Genomic DNA, 16,308 nt, shown 5'->3' with positions numbered 1-16,308 from the left:
CACCCAGTCTCTGCACAGTAGGCCAGAATATGCCCATCTCCATTAAAGATACTATTACTAGCTAAATTATTTGCAGTAATTTAAACATATCTTTCATGGGCCTCCCCGGTGGCGCAGCGGTTGAGCACTGGGTTGCGAAGCTGCCCGCAGCCTCTGCAGTGCCGGTTCAATCCCCAGCTGCTCCCCTGCCACTGGAGGAGGGTCCCACATGGCGCGCAAACCTCTCCTGCCGCCCGCTGCTCCCCTCAGCAGTGTACTTCGGTCCTTCTGCCTGCTCTGCTCCCCGCTCTGGCTCTGGTGAATTCTCTCACCCTCCCATGTGCTTCTGACTGTACCCAGTGCATGTATAAACAAAACAAACAAACAAATAAATAAAATAAAATAAAAAAAAGCATGCCTCTAAAAAAAAAAAAAAATATCTTTCATGCTACTCTAATATCCATGAAAGCCAAACTATACCCAGACCTTGGGCACACATAAATAGTAAAAAAACAAAGCACTATGAATCAATGACACAGCGATATTCAAAAAAAATAGTCTTAGGTATGTTTACAATAAATATGTCAGTATCTGTTCTCCCAAAATATCTAGACTTGCGCTCAACAGGAACTACAACTTTGAGGAGAATTGAATTTCAGGATCACTATGCATCAATCTATGGGAGAGATAGGATGAATCCTTCCACACATCTCTTAATGCCTGTGCCTCTCCATCCTATGCCCCCCAAACCATCAAATCAGCAAAGCGCACAAATATTTCTGAGATTCCTGGTACATGCTGCAGAACCACATTGTCATCATTCTTTGATAAGAATCTAAGTCTCATACAAAACCTATTCTGAATACATCTTAACCTTTTTCATGGTAAAATATGAATATCTGAGAAAAATAAACCCACCCCTTGCTTAAGGATTAAAGTGGTAAGGATAAAACTTGAGTTATCTGGGAGAGGGAATTCAGGGGGCCCAGAGTTCTATCTGGATGCCACAAAGAAAGCCAGGATGCCACAAAGGAAGTTTAGGATGCCACAAAGAAAGTCTCCCTTCATATGAGAGAATCCTCATAAAACAAATCCTCAGAAAAGAGGATTGAGTTCATTGAAATAAGCTGTTGAAATTTCATTATTTCACATACTAGGTACATTAGTGTAGCATTAAGTTCATCAGTATTATCACATGTAACATATTAAGAATGATGTGAAATTTTATTTCCCCTTGATCAATGTGTCCCCAGTTCTGTTCCTAAGTGCAGCACTTTCCTCTAAAAGAGAATTAAAACCTATTCTGAATGAGTTTCTTATGACTCTGATGTTAGGTAACTGAATTTGGGTTGGAATGAAGGAAGGCCATAATTCACAGATGGTGAGCTCTTTATCATGGTAAACACCCAAAACATTGATGGTGATGTTGGATGGGGAGGCAGAGTGAAGTAGAAGCTCAGTGAAGGTGAGATCATAGAAGGAACATGAGAGAGTGCCAGATGGTCGTCCATATGCATGCAGATATCTCCACATGGAGTGATGGGGAAGAAAAGGCTGGAGCCAGGAGCCAAACTTTGGTGAATGAATAGAGAGACAAGGCTGGAAGGCAGTGACAATACAAGGGGAAAGAACTGGCATGGCCATATAGCATTAACCTCAAAGGCATAGGGAATTTACATAAAGGTTGAGAAGCTAATGGAAGCTGCAGTGAGATGGGAAAAGGACTGCAAACTGGCTTCCAGGAAATGAGGGGAATTAGTAGACTGCATTTGAAAGGGCTGCAGGAAAGCACTGTGTTCAAACAAGTGAGGCTCTGGTAAGGCAACAAGATGAAGGGAGAAAGACAGCAGGAAGGCTGAAAATATAGAAGAAATTAATACAACTTAGTAAAGAGTTGCAGAGGAAGCAACTGGAAGTTGAGAAAAGGAGGAAAGAGAAGGAGAGGTAAGATCAGAGGAGAGAAATCACAGGGTCCTCCCTGGTGGCGCAGGAGTTAAAGTCAGTGCTATCAAGCTATCACCAGCCACTGCAGTATGAGTTTGATCCCTCATTGAGTTTGATCCCCAGCCACGGAGCTCACCCACATGGTGCTAGAGCTCTAAACCTCTCCTGTCTCGCCCACTGCTCCCCTCAGCAGCGTATTTCAGTCAGTCTGCCTGTTCTGTTCCCACCCTATCTCTGGTGAATCCTCTCACCCCCCAAACCTCTGGCCTAGACCCCAGTTCTTGTATGCATAAATAAATAAATCTTAAAAAAAAAAAAGAGTAAGGGAGAAAATAATGACATTTATTTTGATGGTGACCAAGACCAGTGCACACACCAACTTAAATAAGAATATTCTCAATAGTACCTTAACGTTGAAGGTTTGAATGGAAGTAGAAGAGCAACTATATAATTTTCTCTGGATGATGGATGGAAAATGAGTAGAGCAGTGGTTCTCAACCCTAAGAGTACCTGAGAGAGAATTTTAGAACATACAAAAAACTTAAAATTTTAACATGTATAAAGATCTTTTATAAAATACAGATATCCAGGCTCTTGTCCCAAGCAATTAAATTGGGCTTATGAGCACTAGTAGCTTTTGGCAATGGTGCTCTTTTTAAGATCCCCAGGTACAACCAGATTTGAGAACCACTGATATAGGGTCCTAGTTTTTGAAGTTGGTCCTGAACTATCAAGGTCACCATAACCTGGGAACTTGTCAGAAATGAAAACTGTCATCGTTCCCAGACTTAGTGAATCACAAATATGGGAGTGGAGCCAGCAATCATATTTTTAACAAACTTTCTGGATGATAAAAATGCATGCCAAATTTTGAGAACCACTGGTGGATGCAATGGTGGGGTAGGGCTCAGTGGGCTTACTGCTAGAGCTCTATCTTTTAAGTTTCCTTCAGTGAGCAGAAGTTCTGTTCCCATCAGCACTTTATGAAAATCTTTACTGCCAAATTGTTTTTACATGTAATTCTTGGCAGTTTAATAGGCAAAAAAAAAGTCTTACTTAAGCCTGAATATTTTTCATATGTTTATAGTTAACATAAATCTTGCATGTTACAGTTCAAACTGTATCTTTGATTTTAGTCTAAAATAAACAGAGACCAGCCTATTACTACCCAGTGGAAGAGCAAATATACTGAACAGTTGCAAGGTGGGGGGGGGGGGGAACACTACATCTAACCTGCTCTATCAAGAATCACAGGATAAAGAGTGTTTTAGTTACCAACATTCAACACCATAATACAGACATGTATGATGACATTTGTTCAGTCTATTTTTATTAGAAGAGAAAAGGAATGACTCTCCCAAAAAAACTGAGGGAAAGAGAAAAGGAAATTCCTGCAACTAAACAAGTTTAAATATTGGCAATATGAGGAGTAACACACAGAAATACAGTACATGTTTCCTGAAAATGTTAATTGTTAAGTGATAGGGATAGTATTTCTGTACATTCCTTAAAAGAACTTGGCATATTCATGAAATTAATCAGAAGGAAAAAGATAAATACCAGATGGTCTCATTTATGTGTGGAAAATAGAGAAACCAAACAAAAGGTCAAGAAAGAGAAAACTAGCAAGCTCCCCATACTTTGGGCCACTGGGGATGAGCTTTGGGGAAACTATGGAAGAAAAAGGAACACATTAATCTTTAAAAATGGTGAGAAATCCCTGGAAGAGACTAAAGGTTCCCATAAACTTTGGATGGAGTAGAATGCAGAGGTAGAGATCATCCATTTAAAGAGGGCTCTGGGGAGGGAAAATATTCTTCACTCTACCTATAATGTTAATTATAAACAATGATTAAATCCTGAGTCCAGATATCACAGACTGTTAACACTTAACTGTCAGAGCTGATGAAATATTTATCCCACGTAATAAGCTTTCCTGTTATTCAACAAATAAGAAAATAATACTTTTTTATTGTAAAATTCCTCACAAATACTACTTTTTACATTTTGAAATACATACACAGTCCTACATGAAGTTTTTGCAGAGGTAAGGTGTAAAAGATCTCAAGAAAATTTCCCCACTAATTAATATAACTGCTTTTAATGTAAGCCTTTTAAGGAGTAACTCTCAATAGAAAACAACGGTGATAAATCATCGCCAAAGAAGTAGGGGGAAAATACATGTTTTTTATGCTATTGTTTAAAAAAAGTCTTCTAAGTGTATCTTTTTAAAATATGCTTAAGGGGGCCTGCCTGGTGGCACAAGGGGTTAGGACAGCACTGTGAAGCTATCCACAGCCTCTGCAACACAACTTCAATCCCTGGCCGGCCAGGGAGCTACCCACATGGTGCAGCAGACCTCTCCTGTCTCGCCCACTGCTCCCCTCAGCAGCATATTTCAGTCAGTCTTCCTGTTCTGTTCTCCACTCTGTCTCTGGTGAATCCTCTCACCCCTGCACCTCTGGCCTGTACCCCAGCTCTTGTATGCATAAATAAAAAATCTTTAAAAGAATATGCTTAAATCCTCAAAAGGTTGCTTTTTTCTCTTTTTTTTTTTAAAGATTTATTTATTTATGCATATAAGAACTGGGGTACAGGCCAGAGGTGTGGGGGGTGAGAAGATTCACCAGAGACAGAGTGGAGAACAGAATAGGCAGATCTACTGAAATACACTGCTGAGGGGAGCAGTGGGTAAGACAGGAGAGGTCTGCTGCCCCATGTGGTTTAGCTCCCTGGCCGGCCAGGGATCCAAGTTGTGCTGTGGAGGCTGTGGATATCTTGGTAGCACTGAGACTTTAACCCCTGCGCCACCAGGGAGGCCCCTTCTTTTCTTACCTTTTATAAATTTTTTTTTCTTTTAGAACCTGGGTTAAGAGGTTATTTGCTCAAAGTCTTATGACTCGCCTGCTAATATTTGAAGGAATGAATTAATTAATGAGCTGTGAGGAATCAGAGACACTACTTCATGCTGTCCCTATTTCCTTTCCTTCCCTTTCTTTGCTTTTCCCTTCCCCACTTTCTTCTTCCTTTTATTTTGGTGTCTATTCTCTCTCTCTCTCTCCTTTTTCTGGTGACTTCTCATATTCTACATCTGTTTCTTCCCTTACTCTTGAATGCTGCAATGCAATCTTAATGCCTTTACTAAACTACAGGCTTTCGAAAAAAGAAAACATAATAGTCATTGTATTTTTATCATTTCAACAGCATTCTAAGTACAGTTAAATGAAACTCAGCTTTCATTAATCATGCAGCAACATGTTACCCGAATTGAGCTGTTTACAGACTTTAAATGTTGAAGTAAATATTTGCAGACTTACGTTGGCATTTCTTCTTGCCTTTTAAATAAACTACCATATAATCATCTTAATAAAAACAGCCCTTAAACTGTATAAACCAGCCATAACTTGAAAACTACAACTTGGAAACCTCAAAACATATTAATTTAGTTAAAATGTAATGACCCTGAATCTTGTTTTTACACCTAGAAAATACAAAAATGGTTAAGAGAGAGAAAAAACACTTGTTGAGGATTCCATGTTTAAGTAGACTTTATGTTCTTTTCTTATGAGGAAAAAAGAGGGCTTATAAGTGGCATGAAGTATACTATAGTTAAGATGGAATACTTATTTCTTAAAATGTGACATCATCAGATGTACCAAAATTCTGAAAAACATGACTTTTTATATCTTTTCCATCTTCGCTTGCATTGCAGATACCGCCACCAGGAACTTTTTATCAATAAAGTCTTTCTGCAGAATATTATTGGGTAATATTAGCAAAGGCATGGCATTAGTTATCAATCTCATACCAAGTAATTTTGGGGGGAAAAAAAAGCCTTAGCCATGTAACAACATGTCAATTTAACTACAGACTTAAAATATCAAATCAAATATTCTTTAACATTTTGACACTATTTTGACTTACTGACTAAATCCCATCATAAACTTCTCATAAACCCTTCAGGCTTTAAAATTGTTTACATATGTTTCTAAGGATCTAGATTCATAACAAAGGAGGGATTATCAAAAGTAAGTAAAGCATCTGCCTTTCAATACCATTTCACACCAATTATCTCATTTTGGAGGAACTTAAGAAGTTCTGTGCCCCACCTATAAAAAAAGGGGGCTGGGAGGGAGTTCTTGCTCTACTTCAACTGACAGATTGTGGCTCCAGAGAGAACAAAGGAAAATTCTCTAGAGTTAGCAGCAAAATCACAGCACTGGTAGCTAAATCATTAGCAAAACTAACCAGAAGACAGTGTGATACATATTAATCATCACAATACCAATAGGTGTTTTTCATTATTTTCTCCAAAATGCCATCTAAAATTATCAAGTTTATTTTTGTGTTTATTGCCTGTCTCCTTCCAGAAGACAACTCCACAAGAGCAAAAATGTTGCCCTTCCCCAACACCAAGAACAGGACCTGCATACAGTTGGTGCCTAGTAAATATTTATTAAGTGAACAAGCACAAATTTAATCCAGTTTGGCAGAGAACTGTCTTAGGTATTTAATCATGGAAATTTTTATATATTGTCAGAAGATCTTTGTGTCCCATATCATTGGTACTAATTTCATGGCCATTTATGGACATATTTAATCCACATATGTAGGATAAATGGTTTTCAGGCTTTACTGACCTCCCACCATTAGGATTGTCCTGCCTGATCAGGCACCTGCAGTTGTTAGCTGTACGATTTTGGGGCAAGTCAAGTAATCACTCAGCCTTATCCACTCATCCTTAACTTCCCTACTTCCCAGATGTGTTATGAAAATCAAAGGAGGTAAAATATGTGAAAGTTACACCATCACACATAAATGAGCTTATTACTGGGCTCATTCTTTTTTTTTTTTTTTAAAGATTCATTTATTTATTTATTTTATACAAGCACTGGGTATAGTCAGAAGCGCGGGAGGGTGAAAGAATTCACCAGAGCCACAGCGGGGAGCAGAGCAGGCAGAAGGACCGAAGTACACTGCTGAGGGGAGCAGCAGGCGGCAGGAGAGGTCTGCGCACCATGCGGGACCCTCCTCCATTGGCCGGGGAGCAGCCGGGGATCGAACCGGCACTGCAGAGGCTGAGGGCAGCTTTGCAACCCAGCGCTCAACCGCTGCGCCACCGGAGAGACCCTGGGCTCATTCTTTGAGTCTAATTCTTAGTTCCAGTTCACAGTGAGGTAAAGAGAGAAAATTGTGAAAGAGTGAATTAAATTTGCAAAACATACTAAGGCTATTTACTACAAGTTTACTGATACAAGTTAAAACTGTTAGGAAATTTAGAAAAAAAATTGTTGATGTAAAGCTCAGATGCAGTACAGATGTGTGGGAAATGCTTGCTCCCTCGCCCCATAAAGCTCCTGTCTCCAGTCAAATCACATAAAGGCCTATTAAAAAAAAATTAGGTATTTACGTGCATATGGTTTGGTTTTGTTTTTAGCATGGTTAGAAAAGTGGAGTGAGAACTTGGACTTTGAAGGCAACAGATCTGTAATCAAGTCCTCATTCTGTTGTTTACTTGCCGTTTACAAGTGTGGCCTTGACTATGCTTCCTAATCTATAAGCCTCAGCTTCCACAGGCTGACCATACCTCTGAAGGGTAGGGCTGGGCCACAACCTCTGATGGTTGGGCTGGGCCACAGCAGAGCTGCCCACACCAAATTGTGCATCCTGGAAACTCTCTTTTTGGTGAACTCACAGACCCACCTGCCTTATGAGCTGTGATGGGCCCCCTTGATACATAGTCCCACAGAATCATTTCCTGAGAACATGGAGGCTGCTGCTCATGAGCAAGCTCTTTTTTTTTGTCCAGGTTGCTGCTTGGGGAGGCTGAAGCTAGAGGAGCCAGTGAAATTCTGCCGGGGGGGTTGGGGGGCGGATTTGCAGAAAGAGGACTGACAGCAGACACAAAATCTTAAAAAGTAAAGTGTTCGTGAGGTAGGTTTAGTGGCCAGGAACTATTAACCCTGGTGTTTACAAGTGCTGGGCTTGTAAGTCCGAGGAGTGTATGTCTCGGCAAGTCTACCACTTCTTAGCATCGCAGAGCAGAGGCATCCATGGCTGGTATTTTGCAAGTTCACTTGAACTTGAGTTTAGTAGGTGTTGAGTCTCCCAAGTTTCCTACCTTGCCTTGATGGATGCAAAATATTTACCATCTAATTACCCCCAAAGATGTACCAGATGTCCTACATGTTCTTTTCAGTCTTTACAACCACTCAGCAAAGTCTCCCTTTCCCACACTAGATAGATGATGAAATTGAAGCACAGTCCAAAGTTAAAGAGCTAGGAGGGGCAGAAAGATGCTATAAGGGCTAGAAGGATGCTAACTCAGTTCTAATACTGGAGTCAACCAAGGCATTTTCTAGTGCTCCATGGTCTCTGTCCCATAGTAACAGAGCTTCTGAGAGACCTAATGAGTTTTTAGTCTCTATAATTGGATTTTTAAGAAACATAAGCAGGGGCATTAAGAATTCTGGGCCTCCCTGTTGGCGCAGGTGGTTGAACGTAGCACTGTGAAGCTATCCACAGCCTCTGCAGTGTGGGTTCGATCCCGGCTGGCTGGGAGCTACCTCCATAGCAGGGCAGATCTCTCCTGTCTCGCCCGCTGCTCTCTTCAGTAGTGTATTTCAGTCAGAGTGCCTGTTCTGTTCCCCACTCTGTCTCTGGTGAATTCTCTCACCCTCCTGCACATCTGGCCTGTACCCCGTTCTTGTATAAATAAATCTTTATTTAAAAAAAAAGAATTCTGAGTTTAATATTAAAGTTGATAATATACTAATCTCACATGAACAGGAAAAAAGACAGACAGAGAGCACAGCACACAGGATCAGTAAGTGACCATTAAGAAAACAGAAACAGGCTAAAGAAGGGTTCCTAAATGCTTTCCATCATGAACTTCACCAGTACACTAGAGACTAGTGATACACTAGATGGCTGTGCGTATTGTGTATTTGGGAGCTGCAGATAAATGACAGTGATGGGGCCTCCCTGGTGGCGCAACGGGTTAAGACACAACCTATGAAGCTATCAACAGCCACTGCAGCACAAGTTCCATCCCCAGCCTGGGAGGAGATCCACATGGTGCAGCAGACCTCTCCTGACTTGCCTGCTGCTCTCCTCAGTAGTGTATTTCAGTTGATCGGCCTGTTCTGTTCCCCACTCTGTCTCTTGTTAATTCCCTTACCCTCCACACCTCTGGCCTGTACCCCAGTTCTTGTATGCATAAATAAAAATAAATCTTTAAAAAAATAAAATGACAGTGATGATTGCACATAATCAGTTCTTAACTAATCACTGTGATGACCTGAGAAACCCTTGTAAATACATACAAGTTAATCCTGGGATTGTAGACCAAGATTTGTCAGCTTTAGGACTGTTGATATTTTTAAATGGAGAACTCTGTGTGGGACTGTCTTGTGCATTGTAGGATAAGTTGTTTTTAGAGGAGTTGATTTTTTTCACCCAAAAGTACCTACTACATTTTAGCTTACGAACTAAATAAGTGGCAGAGTATTGAGAATGGAAAAATACCTTTGGGAATGATTTTTTTTTTTTTCTTTTAGGAACTTGTTCTAATACAAGCAAAATAGCTCAATATCCAGCACAGTACAGTTGCCTTTCTACATAGATGTAATTATGTTTAGCACTTTATCACGGCACATCATCCACAGATGATGGGTTACAGTGTTCCAAAGTTCAATTACTTGTTGACTGCTTAAATGGAGATTACTAATGTGAACTGAGATAAGTGCAAGGGGAGGAAATGGGTGGAGAGTCAATTAGGTTCTTTAAAAAGGTAAATATATGCCCTTAAAGACCTTACTCACCTCTTGCCAGTGGGCCTACTCTGACAACAGTAATCACCCAGGCCAGCCACCGTGAAACACTTGTGAAATACTACACTGTGAAACACTACATGTGGCAAGCATGGTTTTTAACTTGTTTTGTTTTCAAATACAAGGCCCCATCATTTAGAACAACAGCTGCCAATGCTGAAATAAAAACAACCATCTCCAATTTCAGGATGAAGGAAATTGACTTCCAGTAATAGATTAGCCTGTTGCTCATACCTCCCCAACTTCCTAGATCATCACTCTTTGCACCAGCTACTCAAATCATCCTTTACATTCATTTTTTGTTTCCTCAGTTCTCCACTAACTACCTGAGATCATTCTCCAGGGAAATTTGCTTTAAAGTAGTGGGAAGGGATATACCTGCATCAAGATTAGTCACGTACTGAAGATGGGTACGAGGTACACTGCACTGTGTTCTCTCTGTACTATTTTCTTTAACCGTATTCCAGTGAGTGACCATGAGGAAAACAGACCCTGCTGTCACCTTGCCTATCCCAATACATGGGTCCTCCCATCCTAATCTTCTCTAGGATCTCACAGGAAGAAAATGACACTCTTAGGGAAAATGCTCACCACTTCACATGTGTTCTGGACCTCATCAAGTCATGTTTCCCGAGAGAGATCTTACTTCTAAGGCATCTTTTCTCACTTCCACATCTATAATCTCACCCTCTTTTGACTTCTACCCAGCTTCTTTACACACTCGAGCTTTTCTATCTTAAATAAGGCCTTCCTTTCACTTATCAGACTACAAGAAAATGAGCACTTTTATATATTTTTTAAATTCATGAATGAAAAATTGACTTTAGAAACAAAATGAAAAAAATTTTTTTTACTTAAAATGACAATAGCACATCACACCATAGCAGCATGTTTTTAAAACAAGCAATACAAAAGATTTGCACTTTTTCAACTGTGAAAGGATTTCAACATAAAATGGAACCAGAGGTGGGCCTCCCTGGAGACACAGGAGTTAAAGTCTCAGGTGCTATTAAGCTAACAACAGCCAACCACTGCTGCATGAATTCGATCCCAGACAGGAAGCTGACCCACGTGAAGCAGCAGACCTCTCCTGTCTCACCCACTGCTCCCCTCAGCAGTGTATCTCAGTAGATCCTCCTGTTCTGTTCCCTACTCTGTCTCTGTTGCACCCTCTCACCCCCCACACCACTGGCCTATACCCCAGTTCTTGTATACATAAACTTTAAAAAAATCTTTAAAAAAATGGAGCCAGAGGATACAAAACGAACAATTTATGCATGTGCCCTCTGAACGAGACTGATTTTCCCTATACGCCTTATTTACAGAAGAGGAAATTTATCTCCTGACATGTGAACTTCAGAAAAGAATCTCTCCCTATTTCAAGCCAATAAACCTACTGCTTCGGCTCTAGTTGGGCCTCCCCCTCCTTCTATTCCTTGCCCACAAATACAGAACCCTCCACACCCTACAAGGGACTCACCTGTAGTTCACTACAGTATGGGTTTCCCAAATTACAACTCCCCTGTTATTCCTGATTATACTCCATTTCTGATAATTTGAGCTTACTTCTAGTTACCTCTTTACCTAGGTTTATACAACCATTTTAGTAGTATTGGCATCAGAGAATGTGTGGCTTGGACTCATTTGAACAGGTGAAGATGAAGGGGTCCCTGAAGATAAACACAACTTTGCTTCCATTAACCCAACAGATTATTCTTTGGGCGTGGGTAGGAACCCCAGGCTTTTGGCTACTGCTGTTCTATCCTAAGACCCTCGTCAACATGATTAAATCAAATTTCAAGTCTAATGCAATTGTGGAGAGGAAAATCCATTTTACAGCATTTGTATCTTATCCCTTGCACACTGAAGTTAAAAAATAACTGTTACTACAGAATAAGTAAAAGATTACTTTATGCACCTCAAAGGTAGAGCAGAGATCTTGGGAGTAGGGCAAAGGAGGAGGTGGTGTCAAGATCCAGGAAGAGTACAAGGCAGCAGGCCCTCAGCTTCACCTGGTGAGTGAGGTGCATAAAGTGCAGAGGTTCTGAAATCACAGTGAAATTCAAGCCACTACCTGTTTTGCACTATTACTGCATCCCAGTTGTCTCATCTGTAAATATGTGGCAACAAGCAGGAACTGTTGTTCTATGGATTCCAGATCAAAGTGTTAATTTCAAAGCACTGTGCCAGATGGTTACCGAGACCACCGGGAGGTCATGTAGGGGATGCTTAGGCCATAAAAAACATTACAGGCTGAGAGGGGTGACCGCAAGTGGCTTGAGTCTCCAAGTTCCTCTCTCACAGATGCTTAAGCACAGCCCCTCGGCTTTCCTCCTTTGATCTCTGCTCCCAGCTCTCAGCGGAGCCAAAGATTCAAGGAAAATGAGAAAGGCATGATCACAAGGAAATGATATACTTTCTCGTTCTTGCTGGGAAGTCCGAAAATCAGCGAGTCTTCAACGTCTGGTGTAACACCGTGTAACACCAGCGGAGCGGCAGCCCCAGGCTCACGCGCGGCGGCTGCAGACTTTGCCCCAGAGCATCCCCGCCTAGCACTGCCTTCCGGGCCCCGGCCGCACAAAGTGCTGAGTCACGGGGAGGCGGCCCCGGCCGGGGGGCGGGCCCGGCGCCGTCACGTGGCGGGGGCTGTATCACAACAACGGCGCGGCGTGCAGCGCCCGCGGCCCGCGCCGCTTCCTCCTGCGACCGACCCTCGGAGCATGCTCAGCTCCGCCGCGCGGCTGCGCGGAGTCCTCGGCCGCTGGATGCCCAGGTTCGGGTTTTCCAGCCGACCCAGGGGGCGGGGCTTGTGGCGGTCCCGGGCGCTGGGAGCGCAGCTGGCGGTGCTCGGGCCGCCTCTGGCTGGAGGTGGGTTTCGTGGAGTGTTCTTGCTCTTGCTCGGAGTGAGGGTGGGACTCTGGCTTTGGGCAAGGCCCCGGGAAGAACTGGTGCTGCAAGAGATGAGCATTTTTCTTTTTTCCTTTAGCTATCGATGAAGCCCCAAAAGGTGCATACGGGGCTGTCCGCTGAAAAACCACTTCCATTCCTGGGTACCATCTGGGGAATGAAATTGAGGAGTAGACTTTAAAATGCACGGTCGTCGGGCCTTCCTGGTGGCGCAGGGCTTAAGACACAACCTGTGGAGCAATCCACAGCCTGTGCAGCACGAGTTCGATCCCTGGCCTGCAAGGGAGCGACCCACATGGCGCGGCAGACCTCTCCTGTCTCGCCCTCAGCAATGTCATTCGGTCAATCTGCCTGTTCTGCTCCCCACTCTGTCTCTGGGGAATCCTCTCACCCCCCCCATCTCTGGCCTGTACCCAAGTTCTTGTATAAAAATAAATCTTAAAAAAAAAAATAAAATGCACGATCACATGAATGAGTGTTGTTCAGTACGATTTCGCTGATGGGTGGTGGATTATCCTCCTATTTTCCTCCTTACCCCACCCCTGGAGGAACAACTGGGAAAGGCTCTGTGGAAGCCGTAGTTTTCATTTGACTTAATTTCCAGGTGATGCCACCCTATTTGGCATTGTCCAGACTCCAGGGACTTTCTTGTGTCAGTTGGAGAGTAGGATGATAGAGGGCCCCTTCCATGAATGTAACTGAAATCTGGGGCCCAGTGATTTAATTATGGTATTAACTCTCACTACATTCAGTTTGGCGTAGAAGTTTGCCTAGACTCCAACTTAATCGCTTATTGAACTATGCATATCCCTGTTTCCTCATTAAAACTAACACTCCCAATACCAGCTACTTGGTATTGTGAGGAAATGCAACTGTGTGAGGGAATTTTGGGCTTTATGAAATATAAAGATCCCACCTTCACTGCTTCAATTAAGTGGAATGAGAGTCACAGATGTTATCTTAAATTTTCGATTAACCACCAAAAGGAAACAAGCGAATTAAAACTTAAGTTGTACAATGTATCTTAACATATCCAAAATACTATTATATCGGGATGTAATCAATATAAAGTTACTGAGATATTGACCTTTTTTTGTACTGTTTTTGAACCTGATATGTGTGTCACACACAGCACATCTCCTAAGTCACTAAATTTTCTTTCTTTTTTTTTTTTAAGATTTATTTATTTTGATACAAGGGTTGGGGTAAAGGCCAGAGGCACCAGAGGGTGAGAGGATTCACCAGAGCCAGAGCAGGGAACAGAACAGGCAGATGGATGGAAGACACTGCTGAGGGGAGCAGCGGGTGAGACAGGAGAGGTCTGCCATGTCATGTAGTATCTCCCTGGCCAGCCGGGCTCAAACCTGCACTGCAGAGGCTGCGGACAGCTTCACAGCGCAGTGCTCAACCACCTGCGCCACCAGGGAGGCCCAGTCACTAAATTTTCATTGGAAGTACTTATTCTGTATTTAGATTTCGTAAAGTCAATAACTGAAAAAAATTTCCGACCTTTTCTGAATTTACTTGAAAGTTGTCCAATAACCAAATGAAATATCACTTTTTAAATTTGTGTTCAGTGAATTAAAATAAAACCGAAATTCAGTTTGTCAGTCAAATAAGCCACACTTACTCAAATGCTCAGTAGCCACTCCAGGATAATGGTGATTGTGTGAAACAATGCAAGTGGTTGCAAATGTGAGATAAGATTAACAAAATAGGACCCCCCACCTGAATGTGAAACAATGACCTACACTGTTTTCCCGCATTTCACAATATGCCTTCCACAGGAAGCTAACATTTATACAATGGACTTTTCCAGAATTAAAAACACAAAAGGGGGCCTCCCCTGTGGCGCAGCGGTTGAGCGCTGGGTTGTGATGCTGCCGGCAGCCTCTGCAGCACAGGTTCGATCCCCGGCTGCTCCCCGGCCACCAGAGGAGGGTCCCACATGGCGCGCAGACCTCTCCTGCCGCCCGCTGCTCCCCTCAGCAGTGTACTTCGGTCCTTCTGCCTGCTCTGCTCCCCGCTCTGGCTCTGGTGGATTCTCTCACCCTCCCGCGCTTCTAACTGTACCCAGTGCTTGTATAAATAAATAAATAAACAAATAAATCTTTAAAAAAAAAAAAAAAAAAAAAACACAAAAGGCAGAAATCATCTCTATTTCAGAGGAGGTCTCTATCTAAAGTGGAGGGTTTTTTTTTTTCCTAATGACTCTATTATAATATATGAACAGGCATGTACAAATGCAACCAAAATACAGAGAGGGGTAGTTGGAACTCAAAGGATAAAAGGAATGTATCAAGCACAGAATACAAAGCAAAAAACTCCAGAGAACCTGGTCCACACAGATCAGGTGAGATTAGTGGGAAAGGTTCAAGGAAGTGTTGAACCAGTAGCTGAAGTTGTTGAATCAGCAGTTGACAAATTAGAATGAGGCTTGGTTTTTATCTGTATGCTAAAGATTGAAGCATCTGAACTTAAAATGCCCCACCCTTCCCCACACATACATACACCCCCTTCTGAAAGCACTACCAGACTCTGGGTTTTGATGTCGAAGCGCTGAGGTGAATCGTCTAATATGAAGGGTCTGGGAGAAAAGACTCCTGCTATCATGTATATGAGCAGTTACTGCGTTCTTACTAATTGTTAATTTTGTAGTGTGTGGTACAATAACTACACACATTGTGGCCCCAATACAAGTATGACCTAGTTGCTGTCGATTCCCCCCATCTGTCATTGCTTTGTTAACACATAACATTTATTAAACAATTACTTGGGGGTGAGGTACTTCTTTCCTTCCTTTTCTTGCAAGTATAGGGTCAACAACCCCAGCTGTTCCTAGTATCATCTATCCTGCTGGCAAGTTTACATGCATTGTTTTGATCACTTAATGGATGAATTTTAGATTTATATGGAGAATAAACTTAGAGATGCTCCTTTCAAATTATCTGGGGATGTTAACAAATGACTGGTACATTTGCTTTTATTGCAATGGCTGTTGTCTGTACAAACAAACAAACAAAAAACATTGTCATCAGATAGAGAATACAAAAACATACATCTGTCTAAAAGCTTGTAGACAAGCTGATTCCTATTATTAATGGCTTATTTATTGATCATTAACTTTATGCACATCTCCTTTGTGCACACCCTTACTACATCTACAAAAAATAAACTTTATGCACATGTGAAAATAATTGGCCCAAGCTCTCAATGAGTGAATGAGAGTAAAACTGAACGTGAGTTTAATCTGATTCCCAAGTTACTATTTTCCTAACATACCCTGCTGCTCTCACCGTGGTGGTTTTTGGTTTGTTGTTTTGGCTTGTTTGTTCTTTGTTTTGAGCTCTGCTTTCTTTTTATTTTTTATTGAACTATCAATAACTTACAATACTATATATGATTTAGGGGAATAGGTTCACACCTGTTTAAATCTATTTCGCCCTGTTTTTATAAGTACGGCCCTTTTCACTAAAAAAAAAACCTGATGGTTTCTTAACTAATTCAAATAGTCAAATTTCTTCCCCAACAAACAGAATTTGTCTTTTTGGATTTGGGAACTGGATTTTACATAGCTCATTTGCTTAAACGAGGCAGCTGGCCTGCCCCGCATTGCCCCAGCCCGGCGCCGCGAGCTCCGCCCCCT

At 41.9% G+C, this 16,308-nt stretch overlaps 1 long non-coding RNA gene across 3 annotated transcripts in view; it reads right to left on the bottom strand.

Annotated features, from left to right (window-relative positions):
* Window positions 1-12,315, bottom strand: part of LOC119252570 (uncharacterized) — a 56,915-nt gene extending 44,600 nt beyond the window's left edge. For 2 of the 3 annotated variants that reach the window (XR_008553245.1, XR_005126845.2), the window contains exon 1: window positions 11,830-12,315. This is a non-coding gene — a long non-coding RNA (uncharacterized LOC119252570). The remainder of the gene's footprint in view (window positions 1-11,829) is intronic. The other variant, XR_008553246.1, reaches the window with a different exon arrangement.
* Between the last annotated feature and the right edge of the window lie 3,993 nt (window positions 12,316-16,308).

Source organism: Talpa occidentalis, unplaced genomic scaffold (assembly GCF_014898055.3).
Source record: "Talpa occidentalis isolate TD23 unplaced genomic scaffold, MPIMG_talOcc4v2.1 talOcc4.2, whole genome shotgun sequence".
Taxonomy (NCBI): Eukaryota; Metazoa; Chordata; class Mammalia; order Eulipotyphla; family Talpidae; genus Talpa; species Talpa occidentalis.
The sequence above is the reverse complement of the archived record's forward strand: the minus strand, read 5'-3'. Positions and strand labels throughout refer to the sequence as shown.